General features: G+C 38.5%; 1 protein-coding gene across 7 annotated transcripts in view; it reads right to left on the bottom strand.

The window, feature by feature from the left end:
- Window positions 1-24,325, bottom strand: part of LOC127644239 (transcription factor 12-like) — a 145,267-nt gene that overhangs the window by 117,508 nt on the left and 3,434 nt on the right. The window lies entirely within an intron of this gene.

Genomic DNA, 24,325 nt, shown 5'->3' with positions numbered 1-24,325 from the left:
GTACAGAACAAAGCAGTGTATGTGGCACAGCAGGTCAGTCAGTGCTGGGGCCCATTTACACTCAGACTGGGCTTTTTCTCTTCTTCCTTAACACGACCCATAAAACATTAGGATCATATACTTCACAAGAATACCATAATATTTGGTAATATGATGGAAAATATTACTGACTATTAGGTAAACAAAAATGTCTTATTTTTTCACATTTTAGGATTTTATTCAGAGTATAACGATAGAACAAATAAATTTAAAAAAAGCAAACATTGCATTACGAGGCAGATTTGGGCCTGGAGAGGTGTAATTCACTCAGTCTTGGAGCTCGAATGTGTAAAAGGGGAGACATGTGTTTAGTATTTGCAACAGAGTAAATTACCTCATAGGGAAGTTCCTCTCTAAGGACCAGTGTGGAATTTCATATATATCTTAACAACACTATCATCAGCTTTATTCCTTCAAAAATTATCAAACAAGCAAGTTGTATATAAACATCAAACAAACAAATAATCCTTCACATATGAGAAGCTTTGGGTATGGAGTGTGTGTGTGTGTGTGTGTGTGTGTGTGTGTGTGTGTGTGTGTGTGTGTGTGTGTGTGTGTGTGTGTGTGTGTGAGAGAGAGAGAGAGAGAGAGAGCGAGAGTGAGTAAGAAAGAGAGAGAAACAGCCGCCTCCTTTCTGAGGTTTAGTTTGTTATGACTCAGCTGCTCAATTTAACCATCTGCCAAATCACTGAGGACCGATGTCATGAGATGTTCCATGTCAAGGTCAGTGATTGAAAAAACTTGCCATTTCCTGAACGACTAATTTACAACTGCTCATACACTTGAGCCAGTCTTGCAGCACTGAGCTTCACCTGCCTCTATAGCTTCTCTTAACGGCCATTCATCACTTTTATTCCAGTAGTCTGCCAACAATCCATGTGTGAGAGGTTTATAAAACATGCAGCTTTCCCACTCGCGTGGTGTGAAACTTTACAGCCACAAGAGCCGGCGGTTCCATTAACAGCAGCTTACGCAAACAACACACTAATTAATTCACAATCCCCAGTTCTATTGTATATCGCTTAACATGGAGAACAATTTCCTTTGCACTGCTGAGGGACAAACTGAAGGCCATTTTTAAAAAACCTTTAACATGTTCAAAATTTGTACATGTTCAAATGTATTCTCAACCTAGGCTCCTTGACATTGGAGCTTGTCAAATACTTTGACCAACCAAAGTCTTTATATCCATTTAGCTGATGCAGAAACTTACTTTATACTGCTAAAAACAGATCTTTAGGTTGGCAAGTTATAGTAGATTTTTGCTTCTGATTCAAGGTGGTCTAGAAGCCCTAACCATTCTGACCAAGATGGTTTAACAGGGACGCACCGATCCAATACCTGGACCTGTATCAGCTCTGATACTAAAGTTCTTAACCAGACTGGCGATCTGTCTGACAAGCCTGACCCATATACTACGATACTATGTGTTAGTCATATTCATTATTGTCAAGCTCCAAAAATAACATAGAAGAACTATAAAAGCACCACTAAAGTAGCCCATACAAATCATTTAATAAGTAAATATATAGTATGCATGCGCAACATGCTGATCTGTTGACACACTTCTCTTATAACATGCATCGATAACGGCACCAGATTAGCATTTCATCTGATTTTGATTAAGAAGCGTATTAAACTACTGTGAACTAAGCTACATACACACTTAGAAAAGGACTCCCTGGGGGTTTCTAGCTCAAAATTTAAAGCCAGAGGGCACAAATGAATACATATTACTATTGTATGAAAAAAATCTAAAAGATAATAAACAATAATAATAATCAAATTAATAATAATAATAAATACAAGTCAGGGGGGAAAATGTGAGGAAAACTGGCTTCTTTTCTACTGAAGATTATCACTAGAATTACTGGAATTTTTGTGCTGCATTATGCAGTAGACTAGTTAACAATAAAGTTTTTCTTTATAGGCTACACATTTATATCAAAATAATATGTAGCTAGAGGTTTGTGTTTATTTGCAAATAAAAGAGTACCCCCAATTAGTTCCACACAATGAGGTATAGATATTCTACACTGATAAAAAATACAAAATAAATAAACTGTTCGTGAGGGAAAAAGTGGCATCATTGTCTAACGGGTCGAATCCAGGTCAACCTTGTAATTATCATACAAATCTAGACCAGCTAATGAACATAAATGACCGTTCTTGGCCCCAATAGAGCCTGGTTCATAAAGTAAAAATCCTATACATTTTTAACATTGGGGAATTGACTATAAGCAATAACTTATCAACCTTTCTATACAGACCTACCGTGAGCTCTGAGGCTATTAATTAAAGGTATATGCATTTTTTTAAGCCATCGGTCTGTTATTTCAACTTAAAAATAATGTTTAAAAGGGAAATCCCTGGTGAGAAACTACACTACATCATGATACTGAGGGGGGAAAACAACCAATCAGAGAATCGCACCAAACAAATCACAGAATTAGAGCCAAGCAGTTATCTGATTATTTCCAATATACTTTAAATACTTATAATAATCAACAACTTTTAATCAATAGCGTTATACTTTTCCATTGTTTTTATTCAATTAAGTAATTTGCAACGCTTCATGGAATTGTATTTAATTCATCCATTAAATACATTAAGTTCACGTTTTGTAACTTTGTCTTTTGATCCGATTTTTTACTTTTTTGCTTTAAAACAAAGTTTGTAATGTTGGGATTCACCTCGGAGCTGGTTGGTCAGGTTCATGGCTTAGAACACTTTTATGAAGGATTTAATTAAATCCACTGAAAAAAAATGTAAGAATACTTCCAGCTGAAAGAGGCTGTTGCTCTGTACAGAAACAGTCCAAAACCAACTATCATCAGAAGCTGAATTTTTCAGCAGCGTATGCACTAATTGCCCTCTTTTCCTCAGCACTGCCAGCTATATCCAGCATGTATATCATATAGCTCATCTTTATAATTATTTCCGAGTCATAATTTTTTAGGCTTAATTATGAAAATTTGCTCCTAAATAAATGCAAATTATGCGCACACAGGCATCCCGACATAACTGCTGTGTATTCTGTGCTTGAGCACGATGCCAAAGCGCATTCATTGACATGCAGCTCCCGTCCAGAGAAGGATTTAAATATGGATTTAACTTGGCATGAGCTCTGCCTTGCGAGCAAATCTTTGTCTTTCCTGTTTTAGCGTCTGGCAACCATGAGGGATTCTTCTTTAACATTGCTTTACTTTAGCATTTTCAGACTAATCATGATTTCTTCTCTAATTTGCTTTCAGAGAATTATTGGGGGATTTTAAGAGGTGTTTTTGTCATATGTGTCAGCTTTAATGAGGAAAAAACCATGGCAAAAACCATCTGTTATAGACTATCTGGTTTTACATGGTAGCGTTACTACCAAAAAGACTAGCCATGTGAGAGTTTATGCACTTGCAAAAAAGCAATAAGGCCTATCTTCTAACTCAGTGCCTCTTTACTTGACAGCATGGGAAAATAAAAATTCAGCCAAAAATTCAGAAACAAAATGTGGACCTCCAAAAGTCTGGTTCATCCTTGGGAGCAATTGCCAAATGACTGAAGGTACCACGTTCATTTATACAAACAATAGCATGCAAGTATAAACCCCATAGGACCACGCCACCATCATACTGCTCAGGAAGCAGATGCTTTCTTTCACCTAGAGATTAATGTAGTTTGGTGTGAAAAGTGCAAATCAATCCCAGAACAACAGCAAAGGACCTTGTGAAGAGTGGGTGGCGGCGTAGTGGGCTAAAGCACATAACTGTTAATCAGAAGGTCGCTGGTTCGATCCCCACGGCCACCACCATTGTGTCCTTGAGCAAGGCACTTAACTCCAGGTTGCTCCAGGGGGATTGTCCCTGTAATAAGTGCACTGTAAGTTGCTTTGGATAAAAGCATCTGCCAAATACATAAATGTAAATGTAAATGTGAAGATGCTGGAGAAACAGGTAGACAAGTATCTATATCCCCATAAAATGAGTCCTATATCAACATAATCTGAAAGGCTGCTCTGCAAGGAAGGAGCCACTGCTCCAAAACCACCATAAAAAGCCAGACTACAGTTTGCAAGTGCACATGGGGACAAACATCTTACTTTTTGGAAAAGTGGGTCTGCCAATGCTTCTATTTTGCATTTAACTCATTATTACGGTTTATTTTAATTGCAAACGAACAAGTAACAAAAATGTTAACATTTTGAGGGAAAATTTTCATTGAAAACAAAACATGCATTTTAGAGTTTCCTAGTAATTTGGCATGTTTTCCTATTACTGAGTTAGAGAGTTAGAGTATTGGGAATGTTTATTTATTGAAAGAAATACTACAGTGCATTTCGAAAACTCTAAACAGTATAGTCAATAGGTAATCTAGAAATGTTCATTGTATTTTTAAGTGCTCGTGACAACAATCCTGTGCGTGTTAATTATGATGGTAAACCGAATATCTGCAAATGTCTATGAACAATAATCATAAAGAGGCATAAATAGGAGAATGCTTAACACCATCCAACACACACATGTAACTGAATTGAACTGATAGCTATTGTATAAGAAATGCAGCACATATGGATGCAAACTTGACTAAAAGGCAAACATTTATCTTTGTACATGCTTGCTCTCTTCTGGAGTTTAATTGTCAAACAGGTGTCCACACCCCTCCACAACAGATGCACAGTGAGGGGGGTGGAAGAAAGGGCAATGTACCAATTACTCCTGAAGTGAGCAGCTCACTTATGTGTTCTGGTAATGAAAAAGATGCATTCATTACTTCAATCGACCGTTGCCTGCCACTGCTGCGAAAACAAGCACGCTGGCCAGACATGACATCACAAAGTCAGAGGTCTGAGTCATTTGGTGGAATTTGTTTCTTGCCAAATTGCCACAGAAACCAAACATTCCACTAACAGGCCAGACAGCTACTGCACCAAGGTTCAGTGGAGAAGCTCTGATCAGTAGAAAGCTGTGGGTAGGAAGCAGCCTCATCAGGAGGGGCAATGAAATCCCAGGACTGAGCTCTAGGAGTGTGACAGCCGCACAGCTCTCATTAGTGAGCAAGACTGATAGAGTATTGAAGAAATGCACTTAACGATTACTCATCAAAATTAATATAGCACAAACTGACTGGTGGCACAACTAAAGAAGGAGGAACTTACAAATATTAAGAGGAAAATAAAACAATTACAAAAGGCTTAATGCTCAATAAATCTACAAAACCATGACATATAATATTATACATTTGGGCATGGGCATACATTTGGGTATAGACCAATGTTCAAATTGAGGGGGGCCTGGGAGGGGTCCCAGACCCTATAAGAACAAAATATTAAACAGGACTGTGTTAATAAAGATTTAATGACTTGTTTCCTGTATTTTTTACTTATTATTAATAAGTTGTGTTCATCAACCAATGGTCACCTTAAAAAAAATGGGAGGAGTTGGGGTGGGGGGTAAGAGCTCTGCCACCACTTGCATTTGGGGATATACAACAGTCTGACAAATTAATAGAAATGCTGGTAGCGTAGAGGCAGAATGTAGCACAGTAATGGTGACAGGAGAGTTTGGCATGGCTGGAAAGTCATCTTCGTTAGACCGGCCTCCTCACTTTCAAACTGCAGCGAGTCACATCACGCTGTCTGTCACACTTGGAGGACACTGAAGAATCACACAACACAATAGCCCCTTTGCACACAAAAGTGTCACTGACTCTCACTGTGTCTCCCAAAACACACCTCTGACACATTCACAGTGCAAAGAATAAAAGAAGTGAGAAGATAGAGAGATCAACATGAGAATAGGTCACGCCGAACAGGATCAAAATAAAAACAACACAAATCTTCTGAAATCGGAGTGGGTTGCTGTAGATTGGCTGGTCTTGTTTTTCCTACATGCAAACTAGGAGCTGTCTTGAGATGTCCATTTTCAACAATCTAGCTATGTGCATCCACAGGACACAATTTGTCTCTCAAAATAGCCCCACCCCTGGTTTCCACTATTTATCAACATCAAATGTCCATCATAGAATCTGAATATGTAAGAAGTGGATGTTGACAAGAAATCAAAATCAACCCTATTTAATTACATAACAGAATATAAAATCAAACTTCTTAGACTAATTCTTACACTAAGGCAATTACAATGGAAGTGAATGGAGCCAGTCCATAAACATACACACAGTTTCAAAAGTATAGCCACAAGACGTAAACATTATTCTTGTTAGCATGATTTCTGTGTGATAAAATTGCTTACTAGAATTATCAGTATAACATTATATCCAGTGTTACAACTTCACTGTCATGACGACGTAACACCGGTAAACCCTGTCATCTGGTAAACATCATATCACTGGTAAATCGCTGATTGTGCTACGCTAAAATTATGCTAACAAGTGAAATGTTTACTTTCCATTCACTTCCATTGTGATTGCCTTAAGGCACACTCACTGCAAAAAAAGTGTGTGCGTGCGTGCGCACTTTATACTCCGTAAGACTTAAGTTAAAAGAAACGTATTGTTAAAATTAGTGAGTTTTTCCATTGTGAATATTCAGTATAGCTGTGTACCAAGCACAGCCCACACGGATGTGACCGGCGCCAAACCAAGCAACTTCCTATTGGTCAACGTGGCCATTTCGATTTGAACTCAGCAAAATCAGCGTGAGGAAATTCTTCACCACTGGAAGTCCATCGCACAAAATACACAAATCACATGGATTTCCATTGAGATGACTGTATTTCACCAGCAGAACACTAACTTAGGTGTAACCACACCTTTACTGTAACTGTGCCTTTTTGCTTTTTTCAATAATCTAAGGACATTCTTTTTTGAGTCCAAAATTTTTTTTTTTTTGTAATCAACAATATACCACAGAGGCTGTTGAGCTTATCCAGAGATTATTTAGCAGAGATGGGCCACTTCTATTAAAATGAATGGGAAAAATTGGAACACTCAACCAAGGAGCTCTGAGCACCCAATGGTCAATGGATGTAGAAAGGAAGTCCTGCCTTACAGTTAAAAGATCCATTCACCTTTTAGATACAGACATCACTTCAATCAACTCTAGAACATGTATGCGCATTAGCTATACAAGCCGGGAAAATTACATTTTTTAGTACAATATGAGGTAAAGAATCACAATTTATGATACCAGTATTGTCAGATTTTATTGCTGATTTAAAATATGTCCTTTGATCATAATCTTGGCAAACTGTTTTTGAGATTTTAGTCTATATCCATTTAAGTAGATAGGAGCTATACTGGCATGCCTGGAAATAGCCTCCCGAGAAAGTTCCAAAGATGGCCGACAGTGGACTGACTTGCTAGAAAGACTTCGGCTTAACTTGCATTGAACCCAGAACATTTATTTAATACACGTTCCTGGTCTAATTAAACAAAATTAATCTGTTATTTGTTAGAATAAAATTTGCTAACACTTTACAATAAGGTACACACCATTGTTAACAACATTGGTTAATATGAACTAACAATGTATAACACTTTGACAGTATTTATTCATCTTAGTTTTTATCTTGTCTGTTCATTATACCTCAAGCATTAACTATTGTTAAAAATGGGAACATTATTGTAGTGTTACCAACAATTTGATTGTTTTTGTAATCTCTTAATATGTTTTTCTCCATTCCCAACTTGTTCTACTTCTAAAATGACAATCACCCTCATGTTTCAAGTTCCGTGCTCTTCAAGATGGGGCAATGCACAATTCACGGAGCGATTACACTAGTCAAACAAACTGGACTTTGGGGGTCAAACATGCTCAGGCAAGGTACCGATTGCCTAGAGTGATTACACCATTAGAATACTGCGCTGTCCCAACACTAATTCACAACACTGCTTTAAGATCTAGGGTAAATGAAACAAGCAAGAGAATCATATGAGGTAAATAATACCCCAGTAACCTATTTGCTCCAAAATGTCAATTACCTATCTAGACTGACTCTTTTGTGCCTTGCTACAGTTCGCTTATTAACAGTTACATACACAGAATGCCGGCAACCAGCACATATTCTGGCATGTCCTCCAGCCCTGATAGCTCACGTTATCTGAGATCTAGCCATACAGAAAAAGGTAAGGAGAAATTATCACCAACAAGATATTTAAGAAGGGCTTCCTCCCTTTTTGTCCATAGAATCCTGAAAATTAAACTTGACCTAAGAGAACTCTATAGGTATGAATTAAATAATATACAGCCTACACATACAGTCATGTGTCAGCCACTCTATATCGCTGCTTGACACCCTCATTTACCCAGAATGCCCGCTGAGCACACTTCACTCCACCCCTTAAATTACTATCAATAAAGTGTGCTACATATCATAATGCAGTGCCTTTGAAAAAAGGCAGGGGTTTAAATGTTCCTTTACCTATCTCTCCCTTCTCCCCATCTATTCCATCCAGCAGAGGGGCTGTTAAGGGGTCCTGGCAGTGCAGTTGTGCCGGATTTGTCTGGCCATGCCCAGTTCAGATGCATTAATCCAAACTCTCATTTTCTGCAATTTCCACACTTCCTTCCTGTGCAGCGCCCTGCACCATATGTTCCCAATCACAAACGGAGGAAAGGTGCTTCTTCCTTCAACCTTGAGCCTCATCTGAAAAACTGAGGCACACAAGCCAAATAGATGAGAAATTTATCTTCCTCATAAAAAAGGGCCAGACTGCTGTGGGAATCGTTGAGTAAATCCAAGAGATTCCCCTTCCTCTAACACATAATTAAATTGAGTTGTGTTAAAGCACGCATTAAATAGCACATATCTCTCCCACTTCCCCTTGCTTTACTTTCATAGGATAATGTGTGCTTTAACTGAGCTAAACTCACTGCTCAAACTAACTTGATAACAAATCAAAACAATGATGCTCCAACTACTTCAAAAAAGACGAGAGAGAAAGAGGACTGTGTGAACCACCATTATATCATCCGAGACATGCGTTTGATTACTGCTGATTCTCAAGCATGCACTGGATGCATCTAACACGCTGTGCACAAAAGGATTATGCTGTCACACCCCGGGTGCTTGCAATCAAGGCAGTGTTTATTGCATCAGGAAGATTTATTTTTATTGAGCTGCTCATTAGCAGGGTTTAATCAGAGCGGTATCTTATTACTCTCCTAACACTGATATCGCATCACTCATCAACCGGCCCAAGACAAAGCAAACAAACTCTGTCATACCCTCTCTTAAGCTCTCCGTCTCTTTTCCATCACATACAAGCAAGAAGTTATGATGTAGGGCTAACAAAAATGATTTTTCTGCTAACCCAGTCAGGTCATTAATTCAGTGCACTTGCCCTGCCAATAATTTTTTTCACAAGAAATTACAAGTTGTATTTTATAGCAACATACTGCTTCTGTATATGTGTCAGAACAATATGTATAATTTTCAATAAATGTTCAAGGAATATTCCAGGTTCAATATAAATTAAGCTCAATTGACAGCATTTGTGGCATAAGGTTGATTAGCACAAAAACAAATTTCACCTCCTCCCTCCTTTTCTTAAAAAAAAAGAAGCTAAAATCTGGGTAACAGTGAGGCACTTACAATTGAAGTAAACGTGGCCAATTTTTAGACGGTTTAAAAAGGCAGAAATGTGAAGCTTGTAATTTTATAAAAGCACTTACATTACTACATCTGTTAAAGCTCATGTATTATTTGAGCTGTAAAGTTGTTTAAATTGTCATTTTTACAGTCTTTTTTTTTACTACATTGTCTTGGCAATCAGTTGTAAAATAGGCCATTACTTCACACAGAAAAGATTAGTAAGCATGTTTACACACATCCTTTATGTCTTGTGGCTATACTTTTGAAAAAGCTTTTTTTAAAGAAAAGGAGGGATGAGTTGAAAATTGTTATGTGGTAATCAACATAGCTTAATTTATATTGAAACCGGAATATTCCTTTAACACTTATTGAAAAAAAAAAGTGTTAAAGGAAGACTTATTAATGCCCAATATCTCCTTTTGCATTTCATAGAAGAAATAAAATCATTTGGGACAACATGAGGGTCAGCAAATAATGACAGAATTGTCATTTTTTGCTGAACTATCCCTTTAATTTTGTGATATATTTAAATAAATAAAAAAACATATAGCCTACATACAGACCAAAACTATCCTCCTTCCTTTTTGCTGAGCCCTCAGCCTGATATGAATAAATCTTGTAAAGGCAAGCAAGAGCACATGTATATTTTCATGCAGATATTAACCAAACAAACTCTATTAATGCAAACAATGCATACATGTGCTTGGAAGCCTATAGAATTTATTTCTGAGAGAATATGCTCTATAATGGCGGTAATTAACATGAGTTAATAAAATCCTCACATTTTTGTGGTGTGGTTCACGATAAGACATCACAGAAGGGCTCTCAGACGTCACTCTCCCCTGATGCACACTGCAGGAGCCGAGTGTCCTGCTATGGCGGACAGGGCAGTTGAGCACACCAGACAGCACTGCCAAGCCAGCAGCACAGAAGCTCAAACCTCTCCTGTCCTCTAAAAGAAAACCACCATCCCTGGTCATCCTTCTTTATGTCAGGACAGAGTCAAGGGTGCTCCCACATAAAGAAAAACACTTATCTGCCCATGAAGAGGTGAAAAGGGAAACGACAGGGATATATTAACTATCTAATAAACTGATTGATAGCCAATAGTAGCTTATGACCACTGCCCTAAGAGATCCCATCTGTCACCGGGAGAACGAAGCCAAAATGAAACGGGCTACGTAACACATGCTAGCTTTCTATCGATTAACTCTCTCTGGCCTTGAGTAGAGGAAAACACACTGAGGCTTAATCACAAGGTAAAGAGAAGTGTCTCGGATCTGCCAAGAGTGCTTCAGAACACTATAACAATCTTTCGCTGACAACCGCGATGACGCGGAGCATTTATGTTCATTATAACTGGAAGCCTTGGCTCTCGAGATCGAATCAAACATCGCTTTCTAACGGCCAGATAAAATAAAGCTAAAAGGACTTCCTGTCAAGCAGACGCCAGGTGGGCAGCAACATCTCATCACTGACCCCAACACTGCAGCCCCGCAGGGCTGTGTTCTCAGCCCACTCCTGTATTCCCTGTACACGCATGACTGTGTGGCAACACATAGCCACCCGAGCCATGGGCTGCTCTCACTGCAACCCATCAGGCAGGCGGTATCGCAGCATCAGGACCCACACCAGCCAAATTCATGACAGCTTCTTCCATCAAGCAATCAGACTTTTGAACTCTTGATCCATCACGATACATATATCAGCACCGCACTTTATAAACCTCAGACTGGACTCACATTTTATACTTCTCTTAATAACACACTGGCAACTAATGATCAACTAACAGCTGAATGTCAACACAACATTTAATATTTATTTCCACTGATTACATGGAATCAGTGGAACTTATTTTTAAGTCTCATTTTGTGTATACTGTATATTGTATATTATTATTTTTTGTTTACAGTCTCTTGTGTATACTGTATATTGTAAATTATTATTATTTATTTTTGTATACAGTGTTCTTTTGTGTATACTGTATGCTATTAGGTGTATATCGTACATTGTGTTGTGTGACAGATTTGTAAACTGTGTTATGTGTAAATCAGATACCAAAGACTTTCACCCACTGTTGCCCTTATGTATATGGTTGAATGACAATAAAGATATTTGAAAAAAATCAAAATCCAAAAAAAAAAAAAATCAACAAGAATAATACTGAAGGGTTTATTACAGCTTATTCGATTTGACACTGGGACTTATACATTTCACAATTTACATACATTAAAAGGAAAACAATGTCAAGTAATTACCATGGTAACAAACAAGCACTTTGGTCCACAATGCAAATCTGAGAGCTTTGCAGAAGCTTTAGCCAGAGTACATCATCTTTAATTTATTACACCAAATCCTTCAAAAGACAAATTAAAAACGAGGAACAAATCAGTGGTACACACTAATCCTCAAGTCTTTTTCAAGAGAAGAGATTGAACTTCAATTTGATTGGTATTGTGCATAGTAGGATAGAAGGGGAAAAAAAATAATTTCAGACTCTAGTCCCTAAAAATACCAGACTACGTTAAGTGTAAATGCAGTTGCGTCTAAATCTATACGTAAAGGAAGGTTGAGCTGGCTACTACAGAGTATTAGGACCCGCGCTACAATGCTTCTCCCCATCAGTGTTCTGTGTATCTAAAATGGAAATCCTGATAAAGGTATCAGGGCATGGGTCACGTACAGCCCACTACTTGCTTATTGACTCTACCAATCTCACATGCCAGATTTGAAGTGTATATTGGTGACCCCCATCTACAACAGTATACTTTTTACATGACGAACTCTGTGTTTTTTGGCCAAGTGCGAGTCTTCGTGGAGTATCTTATTTTGGACCACTTCACCACCTGCGCATCAGAACTGGGCTAGGCCAAACCGCTCAAATCTGGATTTTTTCACTCAAAGGGGTGAAACTTTTTCAGTGTAAATGCGAAGTGAGGAGAATTAATGGAGAAGATGATGAAGGGTAGTCACACACTTAAGCAAAACCTCTTGCACTCTGAACAGTGGAGAAACAGAGAATTGTGTGGCCAGTCAAAAACCTGTGATAAGTGGACAAAACATTATAACTAAACCATTTTTAATGAGTGGCTAATCATGATGAAAAGAGTGCGAAATTATGAAATTATGAGAGGACCATTTCATAGATTTAGACCTGGCAAAGACCATTTCCTGTACTAAAAGGTTTTTGGCCTTCACCTTAATCATTATCGAACACAATGTACTTCCTTACTGAGAAAGGTGATTCACTCTCAGTGGGGCACATGGTGATTTGTGCATGGATGCCTCAGAGAACAGCGTGAAGCCTCCACACGCACTATGTCTCCGCAGTAACGCGCTCAACAAGCCACATGATAAGATGCGCGCGGATTGACGATCTCAGACATGAAGGAAACTGAGATTCATCCTCCGCCATCCGGATTGAGGTGTCACTACGCCACCACGAGGACTTAGAACGCATTGGGAATTGGGCATTCCAAATTGTGTAAAAAAAAAAAAAAAAAAAAAAGAATGAAATTGCAATTAGTCCATGAACGGTAGCGCTTCACCGCAAAATGCTGCATGCATTTTGCAAACAAACAGCGCTTCTCCTTCAGCATTTGAGTCAGAGATGTGTGAGGGCACTTCATCACATAATATACAAAACACATTACAGATTAGATCGCCTTGCCGGACAGTGAAAGACTCATTTAATTAGTCCTGATTTCATTCACTCATTATATTAGCTATAGTGATGAAAGTGGTTAGGAAATGTTTTCAGTTGCTTGCTCTGTAAAGTATATCTGCTTATCCAAAGTCGGGTCGCGGGGGCAGCAGCTCCAGCAGGGGGCCCCAAACTTCACTATCCCGAACCACATTAACCAGCTCTGACTGGGGGACCCCGAGGCGTTCCCAGGCCAGTGTGGATAAATAATCTCTCCACCTAGTCCTGGGTCTTCCGCGAGGCCTCCTCCCAGCTGGACGTGCCTGAAACACCTCCCTAGGGAGGCTCCCAGGGGGCATCCTTACCAGATGCCCATTTCACCTTTGTTTTCAGTATGAAAAATATAACTACTTACTTGTTTCTTTTGACTCTGGAGTAAAATAGGACTGAGACATTTCTTGACAGGTTTAGTGAGAATCACCCAAAATTAAATCTGCACAGGTGAACTGCATTCAGTGAACATTATAATATGCTATTAACGAAAACAGACACAAACTGTTTTACTAAATACACTGTCAGTAGTGACAGAAACAATTATTTTTGTCTGGACTGATTAAAAAATTCATACTACACACTGAATGCAATCATATATTTTTTTATTTATATTTAACTATTGAATTTTCAAGTCTATTTAATTTCAGTAACTTTATTGCATTTCTCTTGTTGCTTTTTTATATATTTTTTAAGTTACTGAAGCTTTTTTTAAATTAATTTTCTGAAATTATTTTGCTTTATTCAACAGATATATACTAGAAAGTGAAAGGACAAAATGGTAGTGAGAGTTGATGAAAATAAACAGAATACATTGCAGTACATTGCATCACTTGATATGAGCACCACAGCTCAACGATTCAGTATCACGTGTGCCAACTGCTACACCACGGCCCGACATATACAGCTACATATATAAATAAAAAATAACTAAACTCATACTCTCTCAGTTTTAATAAAAAATGTTCTTACATGGAGGACACATATAGCTTCAATCCCTGTGGATCACACTGAGTGGACCAAATGGGCCAGTTCCTACTTTCAGCTCTGTGCGGTCTCCACAGAGAGCTCAGAAAACCACAGGGACACTGAGAGATCAAAAAGGTCATTATGCAGCCACACATGCCAAATATCTGCTCTCTTATTCCCAATCGAAGTCTGCACACTCTCAGAAGCAGTCCTGCTGGTGTGCACAGGGCCAGAAGGACTGTGTAGCATTAAAGCAGAATGACTCTCAGATCAGGTGTGTGGGGTTAAACTATCGGTAGAGCCAAATAAGATGACCTACTCTCTATCTAGCTCCTTTAAGACACTGCTGTGTGCAAGGACACTTGTAAATGTGCACTTTGTATGCATTCGTAAATGTCCTCTAACCCAGCAACGTCTGCAGGTCCATAGGTAAAGTGCTTGCATATAAACACTGACATTTTAAACATGAAATGTACACATACAAATAGTCTTTTCTGTTTACTCTGCTTGCTCTCTGTATCATATTTAACATTTTACAGGAAAATAGATTTTCTTCCATCACAAGAGTAAAACTGACCTCACTGTAACAATATTAAAGGGATAGTTCACCAAAAAATGATTTTTTTTCATAATTTACTTGCCCTCATGTTGTCCTAAACCCGTTTCATTTTTGTTCCTCTATGGAACACAAAAGGAGATGTCAGGTAAAATGTTAGCCTCCATTCATTTTCTTGAATGCTTCTTAGTGAATGGGCCCTGAGGTAATTCCACATCCCATCTCATTTTGTTTTCCACAGAAGTCAGTCACACGGAGTTTAAACAAAATTAGGTAAATGATGAAAGAATGTCTATTTTCGGATGAACTTATCGCTTTAAGATTAAAAAGAGAGAGAGAGAGAGAGAGAGAGAGAGAGAGAGAGAGAGAGAGAGAGAGAATGAATGAGAGAGAGAGCGCAAAAAAGGGCAAGAAGCATGCATTTATTTAAAACCTTGATCAAACTAGACATAATTGAAAGAGTGCCAAATTGAAATGAAATAAAGTAGTGACATGATTTATATCATGGATAAGCATTATGATTATTAAATAACTGCCGTTTTGATTAGTACTGATGGGAATTCAGAGAGAAGTTACAATTGCTGAGGTGCGATTTAAGCTCGCAGGGCCCTAATCTTGTTTCCACATACAGACAGACTTATGGGTCATCAGATATGTAATGAAATTGGAATGTGATGGAAAGTTGATCTCTCATAAATAAAGGAAGATGTGGCTCCGCCCACAGCCCTTCAGCTCTGACTGAGATTAATAACTACAGGGATTTCCTCCCACCAAACCACCACTACCTCTCAATAACAAAACTCCCTTCACAGTTACTCCTCTCTCCCCAAATTAAATGGCAGTCCAGAATTTCACAGACTGGCCTCTTGTTGACTAGAACAGTTTTTAAGCTGTAAGCCTTTTCATTTGTTTACGCCATAAAGAGGCTATTATGAGTTAGTGTCAGAAGTCGACATCTGCCAAAGACGATGAAAGAAGCAGGAATGGCTATGGTTAAAGACTCTCACCATCAGCTCAACTGCTGCTACAGCAGTGACATTAGAGCTCGGCCTGAGGCACAATCACTGGTGGATACAACCACAACTGTCAACATGCATTTTCAACTCACACATAGGAGGGAACAATGCTCTTCACAACAAAATCAGCCTTGCCCCTTTCTTGAAACTTCTTCAGTGATTTATTTGAGTTTTTGTTGTAGTGTGTCAAGTGTTTGACTAGGAGGTATTATATTATCCTGGTGTCTTGTTGCCAATGGCTGTTTGTTATCACATCTAATGTGGAAAGGTGAGTGTGGTCTGATAATTAACTGACCATCCAAAGACAATGACACAACCCTTCAATATTTCAAACTGCTGATGAGAAAACAGAATCTGTAGGAGGTCATTTCAAAGCCACACACAAGAACAAAATTGATCTACTTTACACTGTAAAAAATGTCTGGAATTTTAACTGTAAAAGGATGTAAAAATACCACATATATAAAAAAAAAAACATTAATTGGTTAACTGGTAGTCACTAACTTTTACAGTAAAGACCACGATCTAAACTGCACCCCCATTCAAATAAATCTACTACATCAGGTAGACAAAATGTTTTATTTGCTCACATCACACAAGTAATCAAATTAGCATAAGGCACTCTGAATTGGAGCATTTAGGAACATTTTGGTGACAATTAACAGGGAAAAAAAAGATGAACATTATTTGACATTTAAAAAAATATAATTTGCCATGGAAGCCTGCAAGATTTCATCTGAGGGTATGAACCAATTCCATTATGGTGACATTGAGAAAAGCATTTTATTTCGTTTTTTTCTCAAGTATGAGTAGTGTTCATGTAACTATTGGCTAAAGCAACTATTGGCTAAAGCTTCCAGTAACCGTTCGGAACAAATGAGTTTTCGCACTATAAAAGCAAAACGCACTGCAATGAATAGAGCAATATTTTTAAAGTGTCACAGAGCATCGTATTTACACATTTCAAGTCATTTGACCTAGAAATTGCATGCTTCTAGTTCTTTCTGCACATTATAATGGGATAGGGGAAAGTATTTAAAGATTAAAAAAATTGCCAGACAATGCACATGATCAGTTATGAAACATAAGAATCATTGGCTCACAGGAAGGTAGGTTTCAATGCTGGCAGTGCCTGGGAAACAGCCTCCATGGCCAGGAGTGCTGGAAGTGCCATGGAAACGGTCTCTGTGGTCATGGGCACTGACGAGGGAATGACCTCCGTGGTCGTTAGCACTGGCAGTGACTGGGGAGTAGGAGCTCTTCTTCTCCTCTTCCGCTTCCAGATGGCCATAAGCACAGCTGAGGGTGGAGCAATAGGAGGCTCGAAGGGTAGAGCCATGGGAGGCTCCAAGACCACCGAGGCTGGGGAGAAAGTAGTCTCCATTGATTGGAGCTCGGAGACCACTTGAACCATAGTGGCTAACCCGCCCCCCCACCCCCCAAAATTCCTCTAGGGCTGGAGCTGGCTCTGGGACGGACAAGGCTTGCAACGCTGGCACTGGGACAATCTAGGCTCGTTGGCCGTGGCAGGCGTGGGCTCGTTGGCCATGGCAGGCATGGGCAATGGCTCGTTGGCCGTGGCAGACATGGAGGGCGAGGACGTGGAAGGCCTGGAGGAAGGAGCCGTGGAAGGCCTGGAGGACGGAGCTTTGGAAGGCTTGGAAGGAGCCATGGAATCCACTGCAATAGGGTTTCCCTCCTCCATCACTCCTACAATGAAGGCTGATCCACTATATAACAAAGCCATATCAATTAATTGGTCCAGGGCCTTTTGCAATAAGGCATGAGGGACTTCACTGGCTCACTCAAACCAACCCAGAAGTCTTACAACAAAGTTTAAGTCCACCTCATTGGCCAATTCAAAGAATTCCACGACATACTCTTCTAGCGAGCGATCCTCTTGACGCAGCTGGAAGAGTCTCATGGCAGGATTCATGTCTTCAGGTGGTCTAGTCTTCCCTCATGCAATGAACCAGGAGAGATTTGCTGGTCGGACCCACATGGAGTATTTGGATGAAGAATATAAAAATACAAATAGCACAAGGCTTGGAGAAAACAAAGGGGCACGTTAGCTTCACTGCTGCTAAGGCAAGACTAGACAAGGATCAATTAAACATGAAGGTATAAATAGGGGCAAAAATTAAGGCAAACATAAAACAGCTGAACACAATGATGGGGAACAGGTGAGGATGATGACTGGGCTTCTTGGGAAGTGTAGTACAGAAGGTAAATAAAAACAAAAAAGGGTCCAGAAGACAGGGGAAAACACAGAACAGTTTGTGACATACTCTGACAATACTTGATGTCTAAATTTAAAAGGAGGATTGCAGGTTGCTGGCAGTTTCACTTCACCCACAACAAAAGATTTCCATCAAAAATAAAGACAGAACCGCAAAAATATGAACGGAAACAGTCAAACAGTCTTGCTAAATTGAATTGCCTAAATTAGTTAAAGCTGGTATATCCAGGCATGTATTAAATATTAGTCCAAAACCACAAATAATCTTTAAATTTACTTGTAGTCTTTGTTTACTTGTCACAAAAGCACAAAGAAACCATGTTATAAATACCGTGTAATGTTTTCCTGTTAGTATTATTTATTTCTAACCTCCAATGATACACCTGAGACATCTCCTGCCACATCCACTAGACTGCTCGAGAACAGATGTGAAAGTTTACAACATCTCTTCTTTGTTTCAAACACAGCTGTCCCCCACAAGAGACTTATTTATTCATCACAGCCAGAATAAACTCATCTTTTTCAAATATATTGAAAGAATAACTACAGTCCAAATATGGCTGAGCTTAATTTCCATTCTTTGAACTCACATCAAAGTTATTTTTTCTCTCTCTCAAATCCATGTCAATCACCAAAAATGCCAACAAATCTGTTGTTGTGGGGAGATTTGCTAAAATGCTGGGAAAGATGCATGCACCATGCCAAGTAACCTGCCTTCAAAGGGCCTTGATCACTATGGCAACAGCATGATCTTCCATAGCCAAGCCATGAGGTGACCTGTGATACATACATGAGATGTCCAAAAAACCCTCCCAGAATTCTCCCTGCCGTGGCGGCACCAGCCTGCCAGAAGAAGCCAGTGCTCTGATGGCATCACATGCGCAATGTGGCCCAATGGTTCACAGAGCAAGCTGCAGGTTAGCTAAAAATAAACACTCCTCACAGAGAGAAGGGGTCCTTCAATAAAAGACACCAAAGATTTTTAATGATACTTATTCCTTGCACATTTGAGTTCAGTAAGGTATTTATGATCAATATTTTAGTGAATGCAACTGCTATACCTTTGCTAATATCTGAATATTTTATAAGCATGCTTGCATAAATAATGCATATATATGTCAAAGCTGGAATTATTTGAACTTTACAGGTCAAATAATACATTAATTTTAACATAATACATGTAAGTGCTTTTATAAAATAAGCTTCACATGTCTGCTTAAAAACCCTCAGAATTGGCCACATTCACTTCCATTGTAAATGCCTCACTGTACCTCAGATTTTTGCTTTTTTTTTAAGAAAAGGAGGGATGAGTCAAAATGTATTTTTGTTTTAATCAACATTATGCCACAAATGCTGTTGATTGAGCTTAAATTGTATTGAACCTGGAAAAAAGAGAGAGAGAGAGATGAATATAGAAACATCAGAAACACATCTCTGATGATGTCTCAGGAGACATTGGCTTCCGGAGTTCAGAAACATAACAGGTTAGTTTCTTTACCAGAAACTACTGAAAGCCACAGTTCGGTGGTTATAGATGCTGAGAGTATTTGAAATAGCAATCCATTTAGGAACAAATGCATGCTTAAATGAGAGAGACTCAGTCATTGTTTTGAACAAAACAAAAAACCACAAACTGGCAAATCCGCTGAGAAGCCTTTGATATAAGCTGTGCTCAAGTGAGGTTTTGTCACCTTTTATATCTTCATTATACAGCAGGGCATTTTTATTTTCCCTCCCTGAAATAATCTCAATATTTGAGGCTTTTTCATAGTTCAGAGACTTTTTACAGAGAGGGATATTTGAGCAAAATAAAAATGGTGAATACTAATCATTCCAATTATTTCCCGCTCATTAAATATTAATCAGAAGTAAAAGCCATTTTCTAATTCACAGACAATAAGGACAGTGATGACTGAGGTATCTCAGCTCACACTCAGAAAAAGACTTCAGGTACAAGATCAAAAGCTCAGAGCAGCCACACTTCAGACGGCTTTGAAGAAGCAGTACAGACTTTAAAAAAATTACATAAAAATTTCAGTTTCACTTCCAGAAAATTCAACAGCTTATACTGAGGAAATGATTAAGTCATGTTATAACAAGGCATTACAGGAAAAAAGCATTTAATTTGTGATCTTAAAAAATGTGTGGTGCATTTGCAAACATTTCTTACAATTTATGAACTGGCTTGTAATTAATTAAACCGCTGCCTCATGCATACAGAGCCGCTGGGTGTGGTCTAACAGAGGAAGAGTTGTGTTCTCAGATAAAACCTGTGATGGCACTAGTCCACTATTGTTTTAAACACTTCTTGGTGGGTCTGTTTCAACAGCTTTTATTGTTTTTGAAAAGGACATTTATCTTTGCACAATACAGCATGTCTGTATTACACAGCAGCTAAGACAAGAGAAATAACATTATTGAAAATTTGGAAATCAGATAGGTGATACATGCCTCGCTGAACTGTGGATGACAGAGGGCATATCACAACATCCCCACACAAGGGCTTCTCTTTTCAAAGGTGTGATGGATGAGCAAACCCAGCTCTGACACTTATTGCACATTTCCACCAATAAATTATAATTTTCCAATTATTCTAAAACAGAACTCTTCTCCTGTTTGACTAGTTTGTGAATCTGATTATTCAAGCCTCTTGCAATAGGTCACCTGATAATCAGGAATGCAAATATATATTGAATAATGGAGCAAAGAAGGATACAGCAAAATAGCTCCCACACAAAAATAATGTAGTTAAGATAAATTTTTTTAACATTTAAAAACATTAGCATCACAGCATATCAAAGCCGAAACTGATTCTAAGATACTCAAATGTACATAAACTTATAATTTATTGTTCAATTCCAGCCGATGTGAGTTTCCATGATCAGACACATGCAGAAAAGTTTACGAAAGCTTTTTGCAGACTCGTCTGTGCTGCTATACTGTAATCCGCTGAAAGTGTGACCTCTAGATAGTGGATGACTGCAACAAGGGCTCTGCTTTGTTGCTTAACATAAAACAAGCATTGAAAAGGAATAATGCTTGATTGTTTCCTTCTACAGGCGCATTAAAAAACGGACGAACTTTACAGCAACATGCAGCTGGTTCACCTATGACAGGATGATTTACATAATCTATGGAATTTAAAGCATGTGCATGTAGATGTACAAAAACAATGAAAAGGTAGTGAATAGTGCATAGTTAGAGATGTGTAAGAAGGTGATTTGGACAGCACAGTCTCAATTTAGAAAACAACTGATAACTCAGCTTGGGAGTGCATGCTTAAAAAATTATCATAAAAATTGGTAAAATTTTGCTCAACTAAAATATTAGATATGCTAAAGAATCACATATCACATCGGTTTCTCTTAAAATGATGCCAAAACTTTTATGCAGTGTGTTATGCTGAGTGATGTTATGCAGAGTGAAGAAGAAAAAAACGAATTAAGCACAATGTTAAAACCCCAGCTATGAATTTGACAACAGCAGCTGTTTAGCATTTTTTAAGTGCATTTCTAAAAAGTCGACTTCAGAAAATATGAATTGTTGCACGTTTCCATCCACTATGTAATGCACATTATTATCATGAGGGAGCCGCCACGTCAAGATGGAGCAGCTGAATGACCTCCCTACTCCCTGGAGTGTTTTATTTGCAAGACTGCAGCAAGTATCTAACAGTATTAAATGCATCCACTAGACACCGCAGAATAAGTGCAACATTGGATATAATGGGGCTGAAATGGCTGCGATGCCCACACACCGCCACATACCTGGGAGAGCCCACCCTCAAAACTGTTCTGGTGGATTGTGAGGACCCATTTTGACGAGCAGCTGTGGGTTAAACACTTCCGAAAGAGATATATTCAAAGAATTGTGTGCCTAGATCTGCATGACTGGTCAAAACACATCATCGTTTTGCAAATAAACTATTTCCATCACTTTAACATGATAGAATTCACAGCCCGCAGACGGGCCCTTAAATGTACAAAATAAAAGTATGCGATAAACAAAACTGCTGTGTGTTACATTGGTACACATGCCACATATCTTTGGAAAGCTAAATTTCTTGATTTTCTATTGATATAAACCATTTTAAGATACAATCACAACAGCAGGTACAATCTATATCTTTGTCAGACCACCAACATATAAACAACCAATAACAAAATTTAGGCAACTCACCTATGAAGCATCATAGTATTCCACTGATCCATAAAATGTTTAGTCCAAATCACATTATTACATCAATAAATATCCACAGACTCTTGTTGCATCATTTCAAAGCACCTGGCAGCTGTACCTAAACTTTCACATATTATCGGTAATAACTTCAGTTCAGATGTAAACATTTCCTATATCCGGTATCAAAATGGAAGCACGCACTCTGACCTTTCGAATGACACCTCATTTGACCCAATAGGAGCTTCCATGTCCTGTCCAAAGCCTTCAATACCCAACCACAGTCTGTGTCGAATGTAAGGGCATACCCACTTTCCTTTGTTTACTGATCAAACCAATTACATCGAAGAGTGGAAATGACTGACGCATTGTATAGCCAATGAAATTCTGAAAACAGTGATATGCAGCTTTAGTGGGAAGATTAGAGCACGGTTCTGTAACGTGTGTGCGCAAAATTGCCTTGCCATTACCCAGTTTTTTGTGCGTCTGTGCGTAAAAATATTGGAGAGCTGTTTTGGAACTGTTTACACATTTGGCGATTTAAATATGGTGAAACGGACGCGAAAAACAGGATTTTCACCCCAGGATGTGATATAAGAAGGCATTTACTGTGGAAATGATGAGTTTGGAGATGAAATTTCTGAAAACAATACGGATAATTCGGAGGCAGAAGAAATGTTTATTGAGAGATGAGACATTGCTCTGAACAAGTAAGTGTTTTCTTGTGTTTTATAACATATATACTGTATATTCCGCATAAATAAGCTTTAGTTTGAATAATGAATACACATTTTGTAATTACCCTTTGTCGTGTGTTTCCTCAGTTGAGTGTTTGAACCGTTTGTGCGTGTTTTTTGTATTTGTTTGTGCGTGTGAGGTTTTAGTTCATTGTTTGTTTCAGATCTATTGACATGCTATATAGATGTTTTGTATATTTACTGTAAATATGTATTTATATATATATATAAATGGACCTGAAATATATATATATAAATAAATCAATAAATATAAGTTGAACATAAGAATATATGTTGTGTTTGAGAGTCTATTTGTTACAATGCGGGAGGTGGGAGGGTAGGCCCATCTATTTGTTACAATGCTGAATTCATGGGGAGGTGTAGGCCCATCTATTTGTTCCATAGTACATTGGCAAAGTATACAGTATTTACAGTAAATATACATACAATAATACATATTTACACAGTCGAAAAGAAAAACTATATATATATATAGAATACAGAAAAGATGGAAAAGTTGTGTCTAGCTTTGTAAATTACATTTATTTATTCTCACTGAATCAGATAGCGATTGGGAGCCGGATGCGGGCCACATAAAGTGGAGCAGCAGGACAGCACCTCAAGAGAGCCTCAAGAGAGGAGGGCTTTCAGAGAGACCCTTGCTGAGGAGCTGGCAGAGTTGGGGTCTCACTCCACAGCCAGACCCGTATCTCCTGCTCCACGAAGAGCACATCACAGGCCGGTGCACATCACCAAATCTTGCACCGCTGGTCGTCTCAAGTGCAGGCAGTGTCATGCAAAGACACCAGTGAAGTACTCTTCCTGTGATGTGCCTTTGTGCTTTGTACCCAAATGTGACTGCTACAATGACTGGCATGTTGCTAGAAACATGTACAATTTTATAATGGTTTGTAAATACTTTGTGTAAAAATTCATGTAAATAGTTTGTTGTGTATTTTTTATATAAACAAATTGTCCACCATAGCACTAGTTTTGACTCTTTTATATGCACAACATTTAGTTTCAAGAAGGGAAAAGGCACTCTAATGTGTTTATGCATCAGTTACTCTGTGTCAGCAAAACTAATAGTGGATCTGCATATGGAATATGATAGCTCTAAGTGTCATCTTTCATTAGAGCCCAAAATTATGACTGTACGTTGAATCGTTCAAAAGTAGTAGCCTTTTTGTCCTAGGTTACCAAAGGGTCCTTTTGGAGTATCCAAAAGGCACTTTTGTAAAACGCCTGGGTGTACCCTTAGAAAAACATGTGTAAAATATTCATTTTTTATGGTATTGTTATAACATTTGAACTTGGACTAGGTAAGGCTTCATGCTGTGATCCCATTGTGTTCTCA

This window comes from Xyrauchen texanus, chromosome 1 (assembly GCF_025860055.1).
Source record: "Xyrauchen texanus isolate HMW12.3.18 chromosome 1, RBS_HiC_50CHRs, whole genome shotgun sequence".
Classification (NCBI taxonomy): domain Eukaryota; kingdom Metazoa; phylum Chordata; class Actinopteri; order Cypriniformes; family Catostomidae; genus Xyrauchen; species Xyrauchen texanus.
Note: the sequence above shows the minus strand (reverse complement) of the source record. Positions and strands in the feature narration are given on the sequence as shown.